Source organism: Passer domesticus, chromosome 4 (genome assembly GCF_036417665.1).
Source record: "Passer domesticus isolate bPasDom1 chromosome 4, bPasDom1.hap1, whole genome shotgun sequence".
Classification (NCBI taxonomy): Eukaryota; Metazoa; Chordata; class Aves; order Passeriformes; family Passeridae; genus Passer; species Passer domesticus.
The window spans coordinates 20,109,730-20,135,214 of record NC_087477.1 but is presented as its reverse complement, the minus strand read 5'-3'; the positions used below and the strand labels follow the sequence as shown (position 1 = coordinate 20,135,214).

Sequence of the window (25,485 nt, the reverse complement as noted above, 5' to 3'; positions counted from 1 at the left end):
GCAGGGAACGTGCCCTTCTCACTGCTAGAGAGAACACCTTTGTCAGAACAAGGTGCTTGCTTCAAAGGGCAGTCTGGGATGGCAAACAGCAAAAGTCTGTGAAGTCTGTCTCAGTAAAGAACTGCTAGACAGCTTAAAAGACTAAGGAGGTATTGGAATCTGAAATACAAGGAAAGAAAGCTTACACTGCAGCATGGGTCCATAAGATGAAATATTTAAATATTAGGTCAAAAACATAAATATCCTTGTTAGAGGTGTTTTATTACTCAATAACTCCTTAAAAAGTCTTACAACTAAAGGTCTTCTGACCTTCTGAACCATGCAGTAAAGATGTGAGCCAAACTCACCTTTCCTGCCTATATAAAAGGTAAAAAAATAAACCCCATCATCAAAAAACTCAAAGGTCCTGCCTCAAATTCCTTCCAAAATTCCCCACAAGTAAATTATCACAAGGAGGGACCAAAGGAGTTGACATGTGATGAAGCACAGTCCTCATGCATGCTTACCACTCCTGCTGTTGGTTTTTATGTCCTTTACACACATGTTAAGTGAGCACATCTGCTCAGACACCTCTAGCTACCAGCACTTAACAGACTTCCAAGATCCATTCTCATTTCTGCAAAATAAAGCCCTGAAAGAAAACCATCTGAAAAAAAACCCAACTGGGACTACAGAAAGGGAAAATACTAGACATGATGTTTGGTGTGTTAAAAGACAATTACTATGGAAATGGGTGTTTTATCATCCCAGTAATTCCATTTCCCTTTTTTTTTTTATGAAACAGTGACATAATAAGCTTGAAAATACCGAACAGCCATGATTTGGATTTACAAACAATGGGAAAGAACAAATAAAAGTTGCTTTTTCAACCTTGGATTTCATTAAAATTGAATTTTGTAAGAAAAATTTAATGATAAAATTTAAAATGGCAAAACTAAACTGAATGAAAACGAAAAGCACCCAAAGCACTGTAATTTGCCATTACTACATATTGCCATCACAGGGGATGAAGAGTTCTGGTTTAATCTTTCTCTGAATGAATTTGGTCATTTAACAAAAAAAAAAAAAAAAAAACACATAGGTAAGTAAAAGGTCTGTCTTTATATTATCCTAAAATATTTTTAGTTTTCATATTAAAGAAATTGGTTGTATATGCCTTTGACTCATAAAGGTGCTATGATGTGCAAATTTATGTACATAACAGAACTCTATACACACATGTGTTCAGAATTATGCACATGTTCAAAAATTTTGTTCCATAAATATTAATTCAGTGTTTTCTAGAGCCCAGTACTGAACCCAAAGCATTCATATTTGTAGTACTCAATGTATTAAGTACATTCACCCTTCAGAGTCAATGCCTATCAGCAATTTTTCTAGAAGGCAGTCCCCTTGAGAATATTTAAGTGGATCTTACATGAGCATTATAAAATATAAAATATTTAATATTTAAGAAGAAATCCTAACAAAATCATAATTAAGGATTAGATGCCACTTATACAAAGGCACATGTTATTTATTTGAAAGACAGATATTCAATGTGATTCACCTAATTGGGTCTATAAGGTTATTTAACCATTTTAAATTAGGAATTAAATTAATGTCATATTCTATAATAAAAAGACTTAATTAAATCATTAAGAGTTAACTCTTCTGAACTGATTAACAGCCCTGAAGAAGGAAGAGTTTGACAACTGAAAAATATGCTTTGGGGGCAGCAAAATAGGGAGAACACACCAAACACATATATAAGTCTTACTAAGCCCTGCTTCCAAACAGCAACACAAAAGCAATCCTAGGAGCTCTAATGAAGGCTGGTGTCCTATAGATTTTTGACCTGTGGTTGATTTACCTTGATGTGTATTGAAGATGTGAGCTCCACATAAACCTCTCCCCAGCCTAGGACATTTATCTCATTTTTACTGGATAATCAAGTGATGCAGCATCTCTCTCATCTGGGTATGTAATCCATCTGCTTGTTTCAATGTGATTTTGCTTTGACACTTTAGCAGACTGTCAGATGTGCTCAAAACAAGTTCCTTTGACCAAAATGCATCAGAAATGCCATGTGACTGCAAAAATTCTGCTTCTCTGGCCAAATGGAAAAATTGCAAAGCAAACACTGGTTCCACAACTAAAATGGTATCTCTTCAGAAGGCAAGGTCATCTTGAGCTCTTTCTGATTCTCACTACACATTTGCTCCATGAAATATTCCACATTTTATTAATCCTACAAAATTCATATAATCTATCTCTTCAGCTTGATCTCTGCACACCCCCTGACCCCTTTTGAAGTTTAACTATAGCATGGTTTGAATATATACAAAACATCGAAGAACCGTCAGAAAGGGCCTCCAAGGTCATCAAGTCCAACCCTAATGCCAAATAAAAATTCTTCCATGATTGCTGCAGTCATTAACATTTTTATGAGTTATAGAAATATTTTCTAAAACTTAATTTCAATATATAACTTTTTTAGTATGATATTAAAGTACATAGCAAAATAAAAGGGAAACAATTTTGCTCTTACAATTTTTTAATATCTAAGAAAACCTGAGGCAGTACATTCAAGAAGGCATTTAAAACCTTTAAGAAGTCTTAGATCAGCTGCAATGTTGAACAGGATCTACAAAGCAAGAAATAAAAGACAAATTGCTACTACCCTTGTGTACAATCTGTGTAATTTTAGTCCCAGCTTGATAAAGCCTGATTGGCAACTTTTTCCTCATTTTCACAAAGCAGCAACTGTTGCTTAGAAAAATGAGATAAAATAAAAATGCTAACCACATAGCAAGATTTTGAAACAGAAAATCAGCAAGTCTCTGTTTGTCTGAAAATAGTCATAGCACATTTCAAACTAACTACTGGAACAGGAAAACAATGTGCAGTAGGAAAACATCCAGAATAGTCAGTGAATGGGAAAAGCTTGTCACAGGTTCTGAGAGAACCACAGGGAATGCTTTCTCAGTAACAGGAGTAGCAAGTAAACACTACTGAAACTATTTGAAGCTACCTACCCTAGTCTTTAACATAAATGTTGAAAAAAAAGTTCCCAGAGAATCTATTATCCATCATTCAAGAAGAAAAAGGAAAATGATAGAGGAGACAAAAACACATGTTGATTTTTCTTGAAAGCTGAAAAACTCACCTCATGATGCATTTCCAGTTATTGAGACGTTTTTGTCCCCTCACAGTTGAACAGAATATTGTTTTCTGTCTTAAACTTTTTTCTTTTGTTTTCATATCAAAAGCACTGTATCTCAGGAAGCACAGGACTGTAAATCCAGTTCTCCATGGGGGCCTAAATAAGCAGTTCAGGAAAAAGTTACATATCCAGTGACAGCTACAGAAAGTACAGAATATCCCATTGCTCCCTTTACAGAGTTAGTGTAACATATGGTTATCATGGGGCTTTTCTCATCAGCTCAGACTGAGACAGAAAGTTCCAGTTGGACTCAATTTGCATGTATAATATCAGAGCAGAGTGTCTACAGATCTGTAAGCCAAAAGAAAAAAGTATGCACAACTTTAGGAAATTAAAACTTGGAGTTGCAGACAGCTTTAGCTGATCTTAAGTCCCATACAGCTACTAACTAATTCTCAGTAAGGCACACAGGGAATTAAACACGCAACTCTCATCATTATCAAAGATTGCAGCTACTCAGAGTCTTTATATGCTGCAAACCTACCCTGTAGTGTTTCTAATGACATCCATTTTTGTACCGCAGGTGAAATGCTGATTACTTAATTTATTTCTTAGTCGTTTGAAAAACTCCCACTGTATTTATTTAACATACCCTGTTTTTCTTCGTCTTTAGATGAAGGCCACTGAAAAAATTCTCAGGAATACAACATGACTAAGGCACAACAAATGAACATCACAGTAGGAATGCATTACAGGACATCAGGGTGCAACATAAAAATCTTCTCAACCGTCCATTTACACACTGTGAACTAAATTCAGTCACTGTATTTGTATACGAAAGTTCTACCTATGCCTGCAGGCCTAATACACACATGTTCAACAGCACACTTCAACCTTTGATTGCTTCAGCATCTAGTTTGTATTTTTGACAATATAAAAATACACCATTCTAATATTTTAGAAGCATTACATGAAGGAAAGGGACAGAGAAATAATTCAGTACGTCAAGATTTAATAAGTGGCTTTCCTGAACAAGGGCCAGATCCTGCACATACTGACAGAGAAAGCAACATTTTACTAGAGAAAAATAAAATTGAAGTTATGCATTATTTCATGCATTCCTGGTTCCTGCCAACTCTTGAGAGCTGTTTTCCTTTTTTCTTATTAATGTTTAAAGATAAACAGCATTTTTCAAGAATATATACTGACCACAGTTTCCACAAATAACAAATAGGCTGACATACAGAGAGGAAGGAAAATAATGTTGGTGGTTGGATGTTGTGTCTCTTTCAATGCTGACTTACACTAAAGAGAAAGGAATTCCTTATGCATGGAATGCAGTTCTTACTTCATTCTGCTTTATGAATACAGAAGTGCAGAGCCCGAGGAAAAAAATATGCAAATTTAAACTCAAGAATTTTCCACAGCACTCATCAATATATTACCTTAAGTCCCTCTCAGATAAGACTTTCAGGGAATTTATGTAGTCTCTGGTCCTCCTTGCATTTCCTTGATTATAAACAGCTAAACTAAATAACTTGAAGCTCTGGACATCATTTTCAAAGACAAAACACTTTGTACACAAAATAGTGGGGGTTTTTTTCTTAAGCATTTGCAACACAGTTCCTGACCAAAAATCTCACAGCTTACTTGAAACAAATGGCTGTACTAATAGATACTGTGTAAGAACTCAGATACAGCAGAATTCCTTCTTTCTTCTCTTCTTAAAAAATTTAGGATCAGCTTTTTCTACCATCTCCACACCCCTGTTTATTTTATAATTAAATGGGAAAGATCTGCTTACCTGTTAAACAGCTATTCTATAGCCTGGCATGCAGCATAGCAGAGGTTGCTTAGCAGATTTCTGTCCTTCCTGTTCTCTGATGGCTAAAAAATAACTTCATTGGCTTTGCTAAGCGGTGTAGGAATCCTGTAAAATAAGATGTGATCAAATGAATAACTTTCAGGGACCATTTGCCACCAAATTTATTTTATAATTAATCTATTCTCTTACATCAGGACTTACACCATCCTGTAAGGTACAACCGTACTTCCAATGCACTGCTTAAATGTTAATGGAATGAAATTGCTCCCATCCATATTTTAACAGGCTTAAGTACATCAGCTCTCTCACTTCTGTAACAAAACTCAAGAGAAGTCTACCAGAGAAATTCAATGAAGTAAACTCTGAACAAATTATGTAGGGTTGGCTCAACTTTATGGTTGGAGAGAAGGTGTTTTTTGGTTTTTTTGGTTAGTTGTTTTCTGGTTTTTTGTGGTTTTTTTTGTGGTTTTTTTTGATGTAGATTTAAAGACGTTGCCATGCTATGATACATTTCTTACTTTAGTTCATAACAGTTGCAGTACATTTTGAAAACCTATGTTTTTGAAAACTGTGGTGTGGGCTACGAGAAAGTTTTTCTTGCTCTCTAAAGCCACTGTTATATATATACATATATATAATGTCTATTCTTCAGCTTCCAGCTAATTTAATTTGACTAGATTATTTCAGTCAAATAATGGTGCAATGCATATGACATTTTGACATAAATTGTTCATGTTGGGCTTTCAGAAAGAAAAGAATTTAGAGACTTGGGGATGTTGAAGACCCCATATGCTTATAAATAAATATGCAAACTCTGAGGCAGCTAAACTCCATGAAAACTTAGGCAAAGCCCTCAATAGCATCAAGTACAAAGAAGCATGATCTAGCAATAAAACAAAAAACAGATCAGGAACAAGCTAATGTAAAAAACAGGTAAGAGAAAGAACTTGACAGAAGATTTACTGATCAAAACAAAACCAAACTGAACTTGCAGTAATGCTAAAGCTTCTTCGTTTGTCGTCCCCAAAATAAAACTAAACTGTGCTCTCCAAAAAACCCCAGATAAACAAGTCTACAGTCCAGAAGAAGGCAACAAAGTTGGTGAGAGGGCTGGAAGTGAAGCCCTATGAGGAACAGCTGAGTAGGTTTTTCTAGTCTGGAGAAAAAAAAAAGTGACAGGAGACCTCATTCCTTCCTGCTGCTTCCTGAGAAGTGAACATGGAGAGGGAAATACTGAGCTCTTGTCTCTGGTACCCACTGATAGGACACAAGGGAAGAGTTTTAAGCTGCTCCAGGGGAAGGTTAGACTGGACATTAGGGAGAATTTCTTTAGTGAGGGGGTGATCAGACACTAAAAGAGGATCCCTAGAGAGGTGATCAATGCCCCAAGGCTGTGAGTGTTCAAGAAATATGTGGACAACATGCCCTTAACAACATGTTTCAAATTTTATTCAGCCCTGAAATAGGCAGTTGAACTGGATGATTTTTGTCCCTGCCAACAGAAATATTCTACTCTGTTCTATCAATGCATTAGTTTAATAAACAACTAAAGATTGCAGTCTATGATTTTGCTAAGCAACAGCATAACACTAGAGGTGAGGGTGGGCCAGGAATACTTTTTTGGGTATTGCAATTTTCTGAACCATCTTATTTCATCAGTTTGGTTAGATTCCTTGGGGTCCTTATTTTCTCATGTGCTAAGCCAAGTATTCTCCTGACTCCATGGGAATGGGATACAAACAATTAGCTGTCCACATGGATGAGAGCCATTTGAGAAGTGGTTTCGAACCACTGCCATTGCATGCAAGAAAAGACAACATAAAATGGACATGCTGTACTTCTACAAGAAGAGTCACTTGACATTATGTCAAATATGGAGAAGTAGTTTCAGAGGAAATTTCAATTAAATAGATTAGGTGATTACGATCTGTGAAACAAGGGAGGAGCCAAGATCTTCAGAAATTTACATTGACAAGAAAGAAAATTATACACAACTTCCATTCAATTAAGATGGTACACAACCAGAAACAATGGCAGTAAGAGGTCACCTGGACAAAATAATTCAGAACATGAAAGAGAGGAGTAAAGATTTTATAAAATCAAATTGCTGTCCAAATGAGACAACAGTCCACTCAACCTTCCTATACAACAATCTAGTGTGTTTTAAACTCTGGATAGCAGAAGGAAAAAAAAGAAAAGGAGATTGTGCTGACAAAGTAACCTGTAACCTGGTAACCTGTGTTCTCTGGGCATACATAACTGCTGCTGAAGAATGTAATAAAAAGATGAAAATATTACAATAGCCATTATAGCAACAAAAAATAACAATGCTTCATACAGTCAAGATAAAAAAATATATAAAGGATTTTGAGACACAGTATTCAGCTGAATTACTTGCTCAGTTCTTTATAGAATTACTTCTTTATTCAGTACCAAAAACTGATTTCTCTCCAAGGTCCAAAAATTCTTACCATATATATAGTGAGGGACAAATAGTAAAGGATCTATTTTTTTTTTTAAGTGTTAAGGTATTGGTTTTTATTGGCTGAGAAATATATTTTGAAATACTAAAGAAGACCTTTCTAAGAGCTTGAGTAACACATAAACATATGGACAGAAATCATTAAACATATACCAGAGACAGGATATGCTTGAAGAAAAATCCAACTTCAAGTAGTCTCAGCCCATAAAATCAGAGAAGAAAAAAAATCTTTAAAGTGTAATGTATTACTTTGGAATATTTTCCCATAAGGAACTGTGAAATTCATTTTGCAGATGTTTTGTCCTTATTTAGTTACTTTCTTCTGCAGAAGAAGTAATAGCTCTTCACACAGAAGTCCATATCATGAACTTTGCTGCAATTTAAGGACTGACCAGGTGCATACATGTAAACAAACATACCCCCAGCCTAAGATTTTTAAATCCAAGTATTTATATTTACTTGTCAACAGAGAGACAAGTCTGAGCAATGAGCTCCTTAGAGTTTTTGAGTCATTGAGAGACTCTTTGATGATGAGTACTTTGAAAATAAAGAAAGCAAAATTTACATTAGCAGTGTTGTTTCCTCAAGACAAACACACTCCTTCACACACAACTTGAAGCACTTTAATTGTCGACCTCAGTTCAGCTACTCTAAAATCACAGATCTGAAAGGGGAAAATGAGCAGCATTTCTTGAGATTCTGACAAATTTTCACCTAGGATGTTTGGGTCAGACTTCAAAAGGCACTTAGCTATCTAATTCCCATTACTTTGAAAGTGAGGAAAGTCTATAAACAACTTTCATAGTCTGGCCTTTTACATATACCAGGAAACCAGGGTTTTCTTGGTTTGTACTTTTTAAACAAGTTTTACTTCTAAACAAGTTTCAAAGTCTATTTCCAAAATTTTTTATCTTCAGTTAAAAAGCTTTTAGATTTTGCACTTTTTGCTCTAAGGTGTTTAAGGCAACAAAGAATGCTTTTTTTCCCCTCTTCAGCTTCAGAGGACAAAGAAAAAATGAGAGCTGTCCAAGGTGTTTGCAAGTATGTTGACTAAGGACAAGTGAGAAAATATGAAAAAAACGTATCACAGATTTAAAAACCTATATTAAAATTACAGATAATTTAAATAAACAGTAAGGTACAAAAAAAGCAGGTGTCATACCAAAGCACTTTTAATTTTGTAAATAGTACACTAGTATATAATACTATACTTAATAATTTCTCTTTCCAAAAGCAATGGTACATTCCTCACTGCTATTTTTGAATTATAGAACAATGTCCTAAAGGCAGATGCATGGCATGATTTCCAGGTGAAACTTGGAACATCTCAGACTTCACTCTAAAAGACATAGAACAATATTTATTTTTCTCTTTATATATTTAAACTTCTTGTTACTCAATTTTTATTGATAAAAACATTTCCTCCTACATCAACTAATGGTCCAGCAAAATATACTAAATATGCACCAGTGACCCTGAAGATGCTGCCCTTGTCTTCCTCTGAGAGACAGACAATATTGAATCTCTCAAGCACAGATAAAAACCCTAAATTCCCAGCATCAGTTTCCCATCTCCCAGGTTACTGGCATCACATTTGGATATTTTTTCTACTTTTTATATAAATAATGACTTTTTGTTTAACAGATAACATTCATATACATCTCAAAAGGAAAAATAACCGCATCTATTGGAAAACATTCTACAAATATTGAAAGAGCACATTTAGAGGAAACTTCAAAGCCTGATTTGAAGATTTTCACTTATCTCTAAAGATGTCTGTTACCTTCTGTTAACTATTAAAACGATTTTTGTTGTTGTTGCTCACTCTAACCCACAATACTTAAAAGATAAAATTTTATGATTATCCATCATGGAAATGCCTCTTTTAGGCACTATCCACCACCAAAACCAAAACCATTTTAAATTACAAGTCTACTTCCTCAAAGAAATATTTCAAATATTTTTGAAAATTAAAAGTATGGCAAATTCAGGAAAACCTTCCCCAATACGAATTTCCCACCTAGACTAATCTTTTCATAAACTTTTCTATGAAACCAAACAAATTCTAAGAAAAATGAACAACGAATCACTTAACAAAACTGAAAGTAGAGAGATTTACAGAAGCACACCCATTCATTTCTTGACATGTGCTAGAAATAAGGAAGCTCTAGTGCTATTAGAATCCTAGGCACAGACTACATATGGCTTACACGCTCCATTTTCTGGACTTGATCCTATTCTCCAGACATATTTAAATAATCTTTTATAGCTTTATTTTCTGCTTTGATTAAAGGGGCCACAACACAGCTTTACATGAGCAGCTATGGGATCTTGAGCAGATTGTTGGCTTTCTTCTGGTCTTAAGTCTACACAGTGAGATAGAGCTGTGATCTTGCCTTATCAAACTGGCAAAAAAATTTCAGATCAAAATCATGAATGGAATAAGTTTATCTATCTTATGGTTTTTCAAGTAATTTTCAGAACTTAATAGCCAAATTTCTGCAGAAGAGAATGTAAATGGGCTTGTCCCTATCTAGAGAGGTATGATGTTATTATCTGCATGGTGTGCACAGTAACATCAATTAAAACTACAGAAAACATATATAACATATCTGACTTCTTCACTTTTTACACTTATGATACAACAGATGAGCTGTATCTATAGTTCTACATACAGTATATAAAAAAATATACACTCAGCATAAATATTTAGACATGTTCTGGCTGTAATAGCACATTTTTTCCAATACATCTTTAGGCATTCATCAGTGTCCATTCCCCCCATGAACATTTAACTTAGCCTTGTATCTGTCAACATAGCTTCAAAATACAGTTAACCCAATTGTCACAGCACCTGTCACAGTTGAAATGGCCACGACACACAGAGTGCCACCACACAATTTCAGAAAGCTTTATGCATTTTTCCATACAGAGTAACACCTTACCTCATCAGAAGGCTTCAGGTGTTTGCCCATACAAAGTAGCACCCTGCCACTTCAGAAGGCTGCAAGCATCTGCCCTTCTTGCCCTTCAGCCCAGCCTTTTATCCCCTGATGTTGATGCACTACATCTGTGTGCCCTCTGCTCCTTTGGTGGTTGGTCAGTGCCCTGGGCACTCCCTGGCTCATTGCTGTCAGTGCTGCTCACCTGCTGCTCACAGCTGTGCCCACTGGGGATGAGGCTCAGCTGCCCCACTCCCAATCACCACAAACTGTGTGCCTACAATTCTCCTTTTTTTTCCCCTATGTCTACTATTTCTCTACAGGGGCCTTGCAGAAGAGTTAGCAAACATGGTACAAGTATCTCTTTTTTTAGGTTCCACTCACTCTGGAATACGTCTGTGTACTGACCCTGATTCACTCTCTGAAGTTACATATCATCAAAATCTTTATATTAATATTTATAGAATATTGACAATCTCAATAGTAATGTACAAGGATAAGCCAAAGGCCAAACACCAGGACATCAACAAAATCAACAGCTATACACTATCCCATACAAGATCCAGGAGTAAAAGTCAAGGAGACTGACTGCCTGCTTGCTTTCCCACCTCACTTTTGACACACAGAAAACTCACCTCAGAACAACCCACTTATATGAATTTCAGTTTCCTATATTAATTTCCCAATTTATTTCCCATTATTTCCCCAAGATAAAAAAAATTCCACTGTATGGAAATTTAGCCATACTTTAATCAAATAAATAAAAGATTAAAGAAATATATCTTTGCCAGTAGGAATAAGCTGAAGTTTTATTAATGCATTTTTCCATTACATTGTAGCTGTAATTTCCAGCTAGATAACCTAAGCTAATGATGACTTTGAATGACTAAAACTAAATAGCTAAAGAATTCTTTAGCTAATAAAACTGACACTCATTAAATTAATTTAATTAGAACAAAAATCCTTAAATTATCTAATGTATTACTATCAGCATCTCAGTTATTCCAAGGAAATAAAATAATAATAAAAGCCATGAGAGCTCCAAGAACCCTGTCAATATTTCACTATTTGTATTTATTTATTTTTATTTTGCAGTAATAATCTTGAATAAAATCTAAAACTTCAATCTGTGCAAAGAAATTTCACAGATTCACAGATTCAATTCAAGTATAATTGAATGGGAATTAATTTAGATGAGTAAAACTCTATCAGTTTAATTTTTAAAGTTCCATCTTGTTTTGTAACTGTTATAGGCTTAAGCAGAAGAAATATACCTGTTTTCTGTGGGACTAACCTGATAAAATAACAATACATTATGTTGTATTAGCTTTAATTTAAGCTATTCGAATTAATGCATTCATAAACACAAAGGTAAACAGAACAGCAATGCAGTGAAGAATGGTTTATATGGAGAGGCCAGGGTGATAAGCAGGAACAGAGGTAGATTTGTTTTCAGGTGTTAATATTGTTTATATAAAAAACCTGAGATCCTTATAGAACAGTATCTTTCAAGAAAAATAAACTCATGATACCTTTTAATGTTGAAAAACAGTTTATAATTTCAGCTGAGGTGGCTGAGCCTTGTGGTATTATCCTCTCTGTTATTTGGGTAAGCCACTATGGAATCAATTACTCCTTACAAACTTCATTAAAACCCTTGCGTTAGCTGTGACAAGCTCCTTGTTTCTTCCTTCACTCAACAGCTTCTGCTTCACCATGCTGGGAGAGCAGGCAGCACAGCAGAACCTTCACAAAACTCCCATTTCAAAAACGCCTAGAGGAGCATGACTCATACTCCTGCTGTTTCTCCCTGGGATTTCCTCCAGTCAGACCATGAAACTCAAACTCAAAAGGGGTTTTGGATGGAGAACTCATTCTCCACCACATGGCAAGCAACCACACTAAAAGCTGCTAGACAGATGTTGATCCAAAGGGCAAGCCAACAAACAGCAGCCAAGAGGTAATGGTAAATACTTATAGCCTAGGAAACAACCACCTTCAAAATACATTTTCTTCAGGACTGGGGAGGCGGAAGGGGGAAAGACACATACACAAATAGAAACAGTGTGAACCTTAAATATTAAATGCATTTCCATAAGAGTCATGAGAGAAATGAAATAAAACAGAATGGTTAAAACACTTAACATGGCAGGATTTTGTCTGTAAAATAAGAATGAAAAGAGTTGCACTTCATTTCTGAGCTCATTTGTTCCTGTCCTGCCTTCAGCTGAGGTAAATTTCTCCTTGGTAGCTGTTGCAGTGCTGTGTTTTGGATTCAGAATGAAAATGTTCGTATCACACCAATGTTTTAGAGTCTGTGCTAAGTTGTGTTTATCCTAACTCCAGGATTTTTTTTTTCCTAGTGCAGTGCTCTGCCACTGAGGAGGTGTGCAAAAAGAGAACCAAGAACAAAATCAAAAAAGTGTGAGGGAGCATGGCTGGGACAGGTGACCTGAACTGGCCAAAGGGGTATTCCACATCACAGAGCACCATGGCATTTATACAAACTAGGGCTGTTTCTTGGAAGAGAGGCCAGTTTGGGCTGGGGAAGTGAGGTTTGGCACCAGTTAACAGGCAGTGAGTGATTGCACTGTGACTCGTTTGTTTGGGGTTTTTTTTTCCCTTTTTATTATCATCATTATTATTATTGTTACCATTAATATAATATTTTACTATATTTTCAATTATAAAACTGTTCATATCTCAACATACAAGTTTTACTTCAATTCTCCTCCCACTTCCACTGAGGTGGGGGAGGGGAGAAAGGGGGAGTTGAGTGAGCATCTGTGTGGTGTTTCATCTCCAGCTGGGTTTAAAACAATGACAGGCACTTATCACCACTCACAAGAAATGATGATAGGCAGTCATAGCCGCACTATACATTATTGCTATTGGCATATCACAGTGAGACTACATCAGTTCAGACATCTGATTTTTCCTCGTCATCATGCCCTTGATAACCTTAAAAAGTCTTATTAAGCTGCTAGAGAAAAAACATTAGAGAAATATATATTTACAACATAAATTTCCTGCATGTTTGCACTTCATTCATACTTTCAATGGTTGCATTGTAAAAGTACCTGATTTTTAACTACAGTGGAGATCACGTAAACATTTTACATACTCTGTATAAGTGTATTTCCTCATCTGATTTGTTCCATTCTGCCTCCCTGCAGACAGCATGCCTTTGCATCAACAGCAAAATCCTTCCTTTGCACTTTCTTATAAAAAGTTCTCACTTAAACAAGTCTGAAATTTGTGTAAAGACTGGCACAATCTCTGGCTCTGGCACTGCCACTTGGCTGTGAGCTCAAGCCTCAGACTCCGAATCCTGCTTTCAGAAAATCTGCTGCTCTTTACTCCAAAGAAACCACTTTCCCCAGCTAATCTTGACAGAAATCACAGGAGCATTATAAGCACTCAGCAGCATTAACCTGAAGAATGCATGGAGCTCTTTCATGAGTATAAGGTAGTACAAGTGAACACTTCTGAGCTGTGAAAACATGGAATTATCAGGACACATCTACCTGTCTGTAACATCTGGCAAGTCGTACTTCATCCCCACTATAAGAAGTGTTGCAAGTAAAGATCAGAAGACCAGGGGGACTGGACATTACGAAAGAGGAAGGGAAATTAAAATTTCGTAAATCCACAGAGTCAGAACAGAGTTTGTGTGATGAAATCAAGGTCAAAAGATGCCAGCTCCCCCACTGATGGCTTGAACAAGCCCTCTGAGGATGGATGGCATGGGATTGTCACCCTCCCTCAGGCAAAGCTGTCAGTGCTCTGCAAGGCTGAATGGGCACACAGTGCAGTGCATTCAGCAGTCAATCAAAAATTTCTTGTGAAGCCATAATGAAGAAGTCTTCTGATTTCAGGAAATTAGCATTTCCAAGGGAAAACTTAATAATGCCTTAAAAAAATTGATTCAACTGCAGAGAATGAATGGAAAAAGCAGCGAACTGCAAGAAGCAATGAGAATTACTAGTTTCCATTCTGTCAACACAGCAAAAGTGACTGAATTACAATATATATTAGCAAGATAGGGGAAATTCTTACTCAGTCAATATAGATTTTAGATATATCCAGATAGATACATACAGCACACAGTTTATTTCCTTCTCTCTTACTGTGTGTACACATATTTTTGAGATAAACCTGAAGGGTTTTTTTTATACAGCAAGTTTTCAGATGCCATAAACTACTATGGAGAATTCACCTTACATAAAAGATGGCTTCATGGTTCATGCAAATGTTCATGTCTTGCCTTTCAACTCTGAGACACAGATTTTCACATTTTATCCTCTTGGAGTTTTTAATACTCACATATCAGCCATGAATGCAGAAATCATGGAAATAGATTCTTGTGAATAGGTCCTGTGAGCAGATAAACTTCCTTGTGATTTGGGAGAGTCAAAGATGTGGTACTTTCTGCATAATTATCTATTAGTTATAAACTGCAAAAGGTTTTAAACCCTCTGAAAGAGGAAACAGAATTAGATAGTGCACTGATCCAATCCCTAAATCTTCTCTACACATTATTCCAGTTCGAAAACAGGAAAAGGAAACAAGGATAGGAGTGGACATTCTCATAAACAAGCTTCCTTCACAATCAGACAAGACAAATATATGAAATTAGGATTACACAGGGAGGGATCTCATCAATGTCTACAAATATCTGAAGGCAGTGTGCCAAGGAGACAGCTAGACACTTTTGATTGTTACCCAATGACAGGACAAGGCAATGGCCACAAAGTGAAATAGAAGAGGTTGCTTCTGAACACCGGGAAACAATTTTTTTTTTTTTTTTTTTTTTTTTTTTTTTTTTTGGTGAGCATGAATGAACACTGGTAGAGATTGCCCAGAAAAGGTGTAGAGTCTCCATCCACGCAGATACTCAATGGCCATAAGGAAACGATCCTGGGCAATTATCTCAGGGTGACCCTGCCTGACCCTTGTAACCCCAGCCATTCTTTGATTCTGTACCAGTCACAAAATCATTCGTGCATTCATCTCAAAGTATCAGAGGAACTGGTTTATAGGTGAAAGCAAATTACAGGTGACAATGAAGGAAGGCTTTCCTCTGAAACACCACTGAATGCACAAACATACATATCTTTAAACAGTAATAAAACCCAAGTGCTTGGACAATGTGACTTGCTCAATTAGGTAGAGCATTTGCTGACAGTATGCATCAATCAAACATTTTTAAAATAGTCAATCAAACACTATATACAGCTGGCTATTAATTTTCAAAAGGTTTCTTAAATCATGTCTTATTACCCTGTTTATAGTCCTACAAAAGTCAGTGAGTGGTGAGCAGTTAACTCCCACATCAGCATCATATACAGACACCCCAATGCAGGATAACCGGGTTAGTTTAGCCTCTAAAGGAGGCTCATGCATCATTTACAGGCCCTCCACAATGCCAAGTGTTTATTAGCACCTAACAACTCTAGCCATCCTTGGAATCCTGCATTAGAGAGAATATTTAATGCCCATTTTTGCTATGAAAATTCTCAGGAGACAGACTGAAAGACAATTAAAAACACACAAAATAATTTAAGGAGAAAAGCTCAGGGAAACTTTAAAAAACAGGTAGATTAACCAATTTTGATGTTTTGGCAAATACAGGTGACAGGGAGGGTCATCAGGCAACACACTTTAAACATTCATGTTCCAAGTATACACTTATATATATGTATATGTACATTGTAAAAATATTTATATATAGAGTACATAGCAAAATATACTCAAGCATATTTTTATCTCTAGACTCGGTCTAAGAGTCAACTTGGTTATCTTTTAATTATAAAGCTATAAAAATATTTTTTCCAAATACTCTTTTCTTTATATACTACTGTATATTTTTTGTGCTGCCCTCCTGAGAGTGGACTTGAGTTTGGCCACACTGAAGCAGCACAGGTGGCCTATGGTATGATCAAGTAATCAATTTAGAAAACCTGCCCATAGAGTATTTTTTCTGAAATAACTATATATATATTTTTTAAAAAGTCTAAAACTCTAAGTTCAATTGTTTTAAGATTAAGTTATATACCATTTTAAGTTACAATATATTTTATTTAAATCTATAAATTTTGTAAACATATATCAACAATAATCCACTGGTATATTAAGCAATAGAAATTCTCCCTGTTTACCATCAGCTATCCAGTACCAGATGTACTTTGAACTCACAGTGGGGCTGACAAACCTCCTTTCAGCACTAAAACAGGTAAGGCTATATAAATAAGAGTTTAACTGATAAAAAGACCCAAATATTCAGGGCCATTTGTATGACTTAGTGTGCACAGCTAGAATTTAAGGTAAGTTCAAAGATGTCCAAAAAAGGTTCATTGGCAAACAGGAATTTAATAAATTATATTTGGTTTGGGTATAAAAATAATTAATTCCTTGTTTTAGCCAGGAATATGGGGGCATTCTTTTTTCCAATAGAAAATAAAGATTTGTTGAAACCTATTATTTATTAAAGCTATAAAAAATTATAAAATGTATTATAAAACAGAAAATTTTCATTTTTAGTTGAAACCCAGAATTTTTTGTTAAAAAGACTATTAAATTACATTTGTAGCAACAGAAAGAACAACTTTATGATTAAATGCAGAAAACCTAAATTCTACTCTAAAATAATTCATAGTCTATTTATGATATATTAACTCCCTGTATGACATACTAAATTAATTTGTGTGTCCCATATTTCAGGTGAGATCTCCAACCCTATGGTATTTGGGGTTTTTTGGTTTTGTTTTCAAACTCCAGTGGTGTCTCCTGAAGAGCTGCTTCAGGGCTTCACTTTCCAGATGGAAAGCTTTAAGTCAGTTTGGATATAAAAAAAATTAAATTACTCTTTTCTATTTCTGTTAGCAAAAGTTCTCAACAAATAATAAAAACCCCAACCAAAAAAACAAAATCAAAACCTCAAAGAACCAAAAAAGCTTCTTTCTAACAATTTTTATTGCAAGGCTAATATCCCCACACCACCTTAAAATTTTACTGTTTATTTTGTGAAAATATTTTTCATTATTTTCCTTTTCCAAAATCATCATTATTACAGGTTCTCTGAGCCCTTCACCTTCTTACAGCTGAGGCTTGACTAACGGATACACAGAGTATCATAACTCTTACACATTAATTAATACATTTCAGAATGACTTCTGGCTTTCCTGGAATAGCAACATATTGCTGACTTGGACTGCAGTGTGCTGTCATTTTTTCAGCAGCACTGTTGCATACCTAATTATTCCCTATATTATCACTAGCATTTATCTTCATTGATCTTCTTCATCACAAAATTTTTATTTTACCACAGTCACTTTGAATTTCCTACTTGGATTTCAAGTAGTAGCCAGCCCTTGCCCTAGAACTACCCCTTAAGTTTTATCTTTTCTGTTATAGAAGGGAGTAAACAAAACAAACTAGGATTCAGCCCATAATGAAAACCCTTCCAATGGACAATAAATAAAGTTTCATTTAAGTATGTTGGGCATTTAATTCTGGTCTACTTCTGAAATGTATAGAGGCCAGTGGAACAAACCTCTCTGAAGTCAAAATATATTGGAGTTGCTGCTTTTCATCTACCCAACAGCCCACGAAAAATATATATCTATTTAACACGAGTTCTTCTTGAATACTCACATTGGATGTATCTTAAACCCTTACTAATCCCCACATTAGATGGATACCAGTATGTTAAGATCCACTTATTGAGAGATGCCTTTGCTCGAATTAAGGTGCATGAGAGGACTCACGCTGAAGTCAATAGTATAGATTTTATTTTAACAATAAAATGTGAGGTAGAGAGATAGAAAGAAATACAAAAGAGAGAAGAGTCAGAGAAAGAGGTTAAGCAGAAGCTAGTCACCAGAATATATCAGTGATAATGGACAATTTCTGGGCCACAAGGAAAGCCAACTCAGTTTACCTAGGCTTCTTGGTGGTTGGGGTTCCTGAAGTGGTTCAAAACTTTTCACCATGTATAAATTTTTGTAGCAGAGAAATTAATGCTCATTGGCTACATAGTTGTCTTATTTTATTGGTTAAATGATTCCCTCAGTTCTAATGCTAATTAGTCTGCAAGCTCAGTCTTTCTCTTCTTTTGAGTCAATGGTTTTCTTGAGCTCTGGTCAATGGTCATGCTCTCCCACTGCCAGAATTACTTTTTTACCTAGTCCTAGCTCATTTCAGCAGAGTTACTGAGTTGGCTTTCCTGGTGGCCCAGAAATTGTCCATTATCAGTGATACATTCTCCTGGTCCAGCTTTGTTAACCTCCCCTTAGGTCTGAGGCAACAATAATCCCACCTTTATTTAATCTCAGACTCCAGTCATCCCCTGGGAGAGTCCTTCTGTCTTGTCCTAAACAGTGTTTGAGACAGTCACCTGTCATTCTTAAATGTTTGTAAAAGCATTTATGCAAATTACACACCTGTAGTCCACTTTTTATTGTGAATACCCAAACAAAAATTTTTACAATCAAATATTTGGTTTCCTTTCACATTTTGCAGCTTGTCTTTACATTTGTTGATTCTCCTCTTTTAAGAGAAATTAAAGAAACCTATTTTTTTAAAGTGTTTTGATTGAGAGGTCTGCATTTTCTCTTATAAGTTTATGCTATTCCTTTACACTTTTGCAGCACAGGTAGACACCAAACATCAAAACTGCATCCAGTTGGACCCAAGCCAATTCAAATTATCAACACCTGACTTCAAAACTCATCTTAATATTCATAGCACTGTGATAAGGTTTCTGAGTAGATAGCATCGATGAAAACTAGTCACATTAACAACCCCAAAAAAATCTGAAGGCTTGAAACAGTATGCAAATATAAACAACATCTAAGTGCAAAAAAAATCAGAGGCAGCCTTTAATGAATACATCCCTTAATGTTACGCAACAATTTCAAAGTATCTTTTGTTCAGGCTAGATAGTCTAATAAGATTTTATTTCTTCAACTGTTGTAATTAAATTTTATGGAAAATTATCTCCAAAGACAGCACCCATAAAAAATTTTAGCAGACAAAAAGTTCTGGATAACCAGAATAAACCAGCATTTATTTAAATAGTTCAACTTCACTACATATAGGACTATGTGAGGTTTTTTGTTTGTGTATTTCCTGAATGGCAGAGAGAGGCATGAGGGCCAAAGACCAGCACAGCTGAACTATGACTCACAGTAAATTTGATCCCTGTTTTCCCAGTCCCTTATCTTCAATAAATTGAAGTAAATTAGACGTCCTCTGTGAGAAAGGTGACAGTCAACCAGCTATGAACAAAGACACTGATCCCACTTCTTTCACACAAAGAAAAACTTTTCCTATCCCTTTCAGTTCTCAGCCCAAGAACTACAGTCAGCAACTCAGACTGATCTAGTGCAGCACAAAATTGACACTTTTGCTGTGGGAAATTGTTTGCTTCTCTTTTTGATTCATATAAATGGAACATATTCCAGGATTTTTAAGAAAGAAAGAATTAGAAGGTGAATGGCAATGGAATAACTGCATAAAAAAACTTGGCTCTCTCTTTATAAATGCCACGTACATGAAAAATAAACAAAGAATTATAACATCTACATCTTCCTCATAATTTTTCCAAAACCTAAACGTGGAAAAGAAACACAAAGATGTGGTATTTTCCAGGCTAAAATTCTATTTTTAGTGACAAAAGTTTCAGAAAAGATATTCCACATAATTTTTCAGAGTTACATCCCTAATATGAACATTTTATTTGCTCTGATCATCATAATATCTGCATGCTTAATCCACTACTCAAAACAGCAGATTGGTTTCTGAAAGCCAAACAGTAACGGCCTACAAAGTGAATGCATTCAAATCCCCTGCCACTTAAAATCAATAAACTGACCGATTTTGAAGCTGAGTTGTTTTATTACACAGTAATGAAATTTAGAATTCTGTCAACCAACATGGTAGTGCTGAGCCCTAACAAGCTGTTAAGGACAAGCAGAGCCTATATTAGAATTCCAGCATTTATTACTGTCAGACTTTTCTGTCCTGGCACCCAGCACGTCACTCAACAAACTAAGAGGCTGCCCCTTCCTCCTCCCATGACACAGTCTGAAGGTATCTTTCTATTGCTGATGATAAAATATCAACAAATTCATTTTGTCCCATGGGCAAAGAATGACAATTAAGGTTTGCTTCTGTTTGGTGGAAAATAAACATTTCTGTAGGAAGACTCTGAAGACAGATGTCTAAAACTCCTTAAAATTTCACAATGAAGGCAACATCACATCTGTGATGGGTATTCTGATGATGCTCTGGGAAACATTAAGTTATTTATTTGATCTGGAAAATTTGTTTTCTTAAACTGTATTGTTTATAGATCCATTTATCTTTTACTTCTTCAATTGCTCATTTTACCTTGGCATACACCACTAGTGACTTGGGGCTTTGTTTTGAAGTTTGAAGGCTACCTCCACGCATAGAATCACATTAAAACTTTTATTCAAGTCTCCATTTTCAGGTATGTCATAGAGAAAAAGAAGACAACACTTAATGTTCCTGTGTCCCAGAACACTCAAGCTTTTCCCAAATTTAGTTGCTGCTGCTTGCTGCATTTGCTTTCTTTGCCTCATTAATTTCTGATATCTGCTGCATGGTTTATTACACAATAACATATGCTCTCTGATATCCCACTTTCTCCTGCAACCTTTTCAAGTACACTTGAAAAAGAGAAAGCTATTTTGATTGTGGGTTACCTCTGGAAGAATTACATTACATTTGGCAGGAGTGTGAATACTCACTCAAGGCCAAATGTTTTTTGTGCAACAGAGTGAAATTGAGTCCCACCTGATTTGATTGTGCATTTGTAAAGGTGAGGCGTATTTTGATCACTCCATATGCCATATAGATATATAAGAAGTATACTTTTCAGTTACTATTTTTGCATGTTCAAAGATTGCAGCAATTCTCTCAGCTATGCCAGTGTTTTCATTAACTGTTTCTGATGCTCTATACTTTTACATACCAACTTTCAATCATGTACATGGAAGTTTGTGCATTTTTGAGTTTCTGTCTCAAAAAGACTTTAAAAAGAACCATGAGAGACCCAGAGAGTTTAACAACAATATTAAATGTTTTGAGAAACACACCTGTGTGTATCACTTAGGAAGGCAAAAGTGAGACTGAGGGATCCGCTTGTGGGTTCAGCAGCCAAACCCTAAAATTGGAAGGAAAAATATTCAATATCACTAAATTTTATGCTTTTCCAGAGAAAAAGGGCTTTCTTATTTTATATCTTGAATAAATACACCATTAAATCACAAAAATATATATTCTTAAATAAAAATGTGTACACACAGAAAAAGCTTCATTGTAAGCACTTGTCAGAAAACTGAACTTTCTATTTTATTAACTTCAATAACACACACAAAAGATCCTTGGTTTTCTACCATCATGGAATAGAAAAGTTAGTTACACATACTTAATCTTGCCTGTGAGAGATTCTAGATCACAAAAAGAGTTTACAGCCCCCTCAACATAGAGAGAGTACTCTCTTCTCACAGTCAATTTACAGTCTCTAAATATTTGCTGTGCTTCCAGAGCTTCTGCCCAAAATTTTATTCAGGGCTGAAAACTTTTAAAATGTTTGAATTTTATCTCAGGTTAATAATTTCAGTGGTTTTGTAATGCTAGAAATGGTAAAATATTGCTCTTTTAAAAGATGAAATATATATTTTGTGCTAGAAATGAAAAAAACCCACTCACCCAAGCAAAATCCCTCTGAAACAGAAGATCTTGAGGATTTTTTAAGTACTGTTTTTGCACACTATTAATGCAGAAAAGATGGTTGTGAATTTTTTCATAATTTTTGACCATCAGAGTAGTAAGAGACCATGGGCTTTTCCCTGATTCTTTCCTATGTGAAACAGATTTTGAATTCTTAAAATAGGTACAGAAATGTTCACAGTGCTGCCCATACCTGTCTGCAGATGCTCTGAAACCAAAACCAAACTGACTTCTTCTATAGCTGAGAATCACATTCAAACTTTAAAAACCATCTTCAGGCAAAGTATTCTTTCCCTCTTTGAGAGGGGAATTGTGTCCATCCTCACACAAAGTTGAAGGGTATTTAGCATGATATTCCAGATGAAAATACTCTAAAGGAAATATGGTGAAAAAAAGAAGAGAATCTAAAAAGGACAAGAAAAGATAACTACATAGCATTCAAAAAGGGGAATAGGATGCATTTAATATTTTGCCATTTATAATCTGTGCTCTTTTGATACTTTAGCTGAGCATTTCATAGTGATATGGTTCACACACCAAAATATTTTTTCTGATTAAAGAAGGAAAAAATAGCCAAAAATATTTCTCATAATATGAACTTTAAGTTAAAACAACCAAATAGTAACCTTATATGAAATAAATTCCCCAAAGTTACAGTAAAGTGTATTGTGAGAGTATTTACCTTACAGTGACTGAAGGAACCAATGACAAAGATTTTGACACCTTCAGTGCCTCAGGGCAGCCTTTGTTAGCAAACACTTCTCTTGCTTCCCAGCAACATTTAAAAATAAATCACAGGCTGGATTCCTACTCATACATGTCTAAAAATCTAAAGGAAAAGTCAGGTAAGCTCTAATATATATACATATATATATATAATATATCATTAAAATACTAAAATGCTACACAGTCAAAGCAGTAATGATAGATGAAGGGCATTATTCAAGAAGTCTCACTATGTCCAAAAATTTAATGGTGCTACTGGACATATTGCTTGGGCAATTCCCATCAATAGTATGGATTATATTTTCACCCTTCTAAAAGCCACTGCTTCACCATTTACATTTTCTCCTCTAGGAGTTTTAGTCAAAAAAATGAATACAGCATTTGAGGATTTAGGTTTCCACTCCAGAACCACATCTTAAAATGTGGTTATATTTCACTGTAAAAATTTTTGGTTGGAATTTTTTTGCACTAGAATCACGTGTTCTCCTTAAACAATAAACACCAAGGAGACAAATCCTCATTTAGTTCAGCATGAGCTGAATCAGTTTCTGGAAATCTTGGAACTTCTATCAACCTAACACACAACTTAAAATCCAATAGAATTGTAGCTGAAATACTCAGTTTGGTTTTTCATCTCATGTCACTCTGCTGTCGTATAAATTCTAATTCTGTAGTCCTTACTTTGTTGAGACTCAAAGCTGAAAAACTCCTTGCCTTTCCCAGACCAATGCCAATGAGAAAAATCAGAACTGATCCATGTATTTTAAAAAGCAGCAGCAAAATGAATGCCCTTTTACAATTATCTTCTAAGCAAAACTGTTACAGTAATGTTTTACTGCAAAGCATAGGATGATAAAACAGCAACAACAAAAATTAAAAGTGCTTAACACATTAGAAAGTTCAGCTTAAATGTACACATAATAAGAAATAATAAAGAAGTTTTTTCTCTTGGTATCACCAGTATCTCCCTCTTGGAAATATTTTAGTTCACTCTGTTGCTGTTCTTTCTCTGACCTACACAGAAATACCTGTGTAGCCCAGTTAATATAACACCATAATTAGAGCTGCTATTTCATTTACTTCTTGCCATTGCTATCTCCATTATCTCAGGGAGATTTCTCCCTGTCTACACACAATTCAGAGAGCGAGGCATGAGGAATGAGTTGTGAACTGTGAACAATGTATAGGCAAAAAGGCTTCAGAACCAGCAAAATAATGTTTGAAAACCAAAGATGTTTGAAAATGGTTAAGTGATTTAGTGATTTACAAAGGGAATAGGAATTAGCTGACCCCTGATAAAATGGGCCTAAATAAAGAAACAGTTTTCCCTCATATTCCAGAGTTATGGAAGCACTAGCATCATATTTTTACTATAAAGTAATTACATAAATTATTGGAATAGTGATCTAAGAAAAATGTTTACTAAACACAATATTTTGCATGAAAGCTGGCTCAAATCTTCAAACTGCTTACTATAGAAGGTGAAGAATATTTTAGAGGAAAGATCATTCCATAATTGCTTTTTTTTTCCTCTGTTGTTTCCCCAGTCATCCCTTCTAACCAGTGGTAGGAACAAAACAGTGAGTTAGGAAGGCCTTATATCTCATCCAGTACAATCATTCTCCTCAGTACAGCACACATGACTTTACTTGCCATGTGACAAAACAAGCAGGATCCTACTTCTATTCTGGCAGTTCATAAGTTCCAAAACCATGAATTCATTGTCTGTGCTCCTTCTGGGTTCACACAGACCCCCAGACTAGACCAACGTTAATTACTGACATGAGAAAATATATGCAGCTTTGGCTGGGCTGTCTCCTTCCTTGTCATATTCAACTCTAAGACAAGGAAAACACTCAGCAAAAACTTTGCACCTAAAGAAAATCGCTTACAATTTAAAAATGGTTTCAATTTAACAGTTCTTACACTTTGAAGCAATAGACTTTTTTCCACTCATATCATATATACGAAGGAAATAATTCATTGCACTAAATAAAGCCTTAATTACATCATCAAAATTAGCTATTATTAGTTCAGTTACCATAACACACAGCCTCATACAGAACCCTACCTTAACTGCCAAGCACAGAAAAAGTCCCAAGAGTAATTAAGTCAGAGGCTTTGTAGAAAAACACTGAATGGTACCTACCAAGTTTTCCAGAGGGTTTCTCTGGCTCCTCCCATGATCTGCCAAGTCATGAGGCTGATGCTGCCAGGCTTCTGCAGGTGTGGGTAGAAGTACCACCAAAACATTTTCTGTTGTCAGCAGATAAGGACCTTCTGCTCAGTCTGGGTATCTGTTTAAATTTATCCAAATATAAGTTCCCAATACAGCCTGCTTTCTTTTCACTGATTTCCAGTTAAAAAAAAAAAAAAGCTGGTGTGCAATTTCCACTTGGGATACAAAGGTTTATAATCAGCAGATTGCTTAATCTGAATTTCCATTCCTTGACTGCAAAATGACATTGAAACACTGTGTCTTAGTTTAAGACAAAATAAGATGTGGACAACCAGAAAAGAGTTATCTCCCTCTATAGTTTAACCCTTTCCACCAATAAGGAGAAACCAATATGAGTAGATGTATGATAAAAGTAGATCTAAG

At 35.4% G+C, this 25,485-nt stretch overlaps 1 long non-coding RNA gene across 10 annotated transcripts in view; it reads right to left on the bottom strand.

Moving 5' to 3' along the window:
* LOC135298676 (uncharacterized) overlaps nucleotides 1-25,485 on the bottom strand; it is a 218,709-nt gene that overhangs the window by 102,233 nt on the left and 90,991 nt on the right. For 5 of the 10 annotated variants that reach the window (XR_010360709.1, XR_010360712.1, XR_010360710.1 and 2 more), the window contains 6 exons: nucleotides 25,033-25,180; nucleotides 22,840-22,986; nucleotides 22,351-22,528; nucleotides 21,521-21,588; nucleotides 4,950-5,075; nucleotides 3,149-3,301 (listed from right to left, as the gene is read on the bottom strand). This is a non-coding gene — a long non-coding RNA (uncharacterized LOC135298676). Of the gene's footprint in view, nucleotides 1-52; nucleotides 160-506; nucleotides 632-2,506; nucleotides 2,627-3,148; nucleotides 3,302-4,949; nucleotides 5,076-21,520; nucleotides 21,589-22,350; nucleotides 22,529-22,839; nucleotides 22,987-25,032; nucleotides 25,181-25,485 lie in introns of those variants that run through there. The other 5 variants (XR_010360714.1, XR_010360711.1, XR_010360715.1 and 2 more) reach the window with 3 other exon arrangements.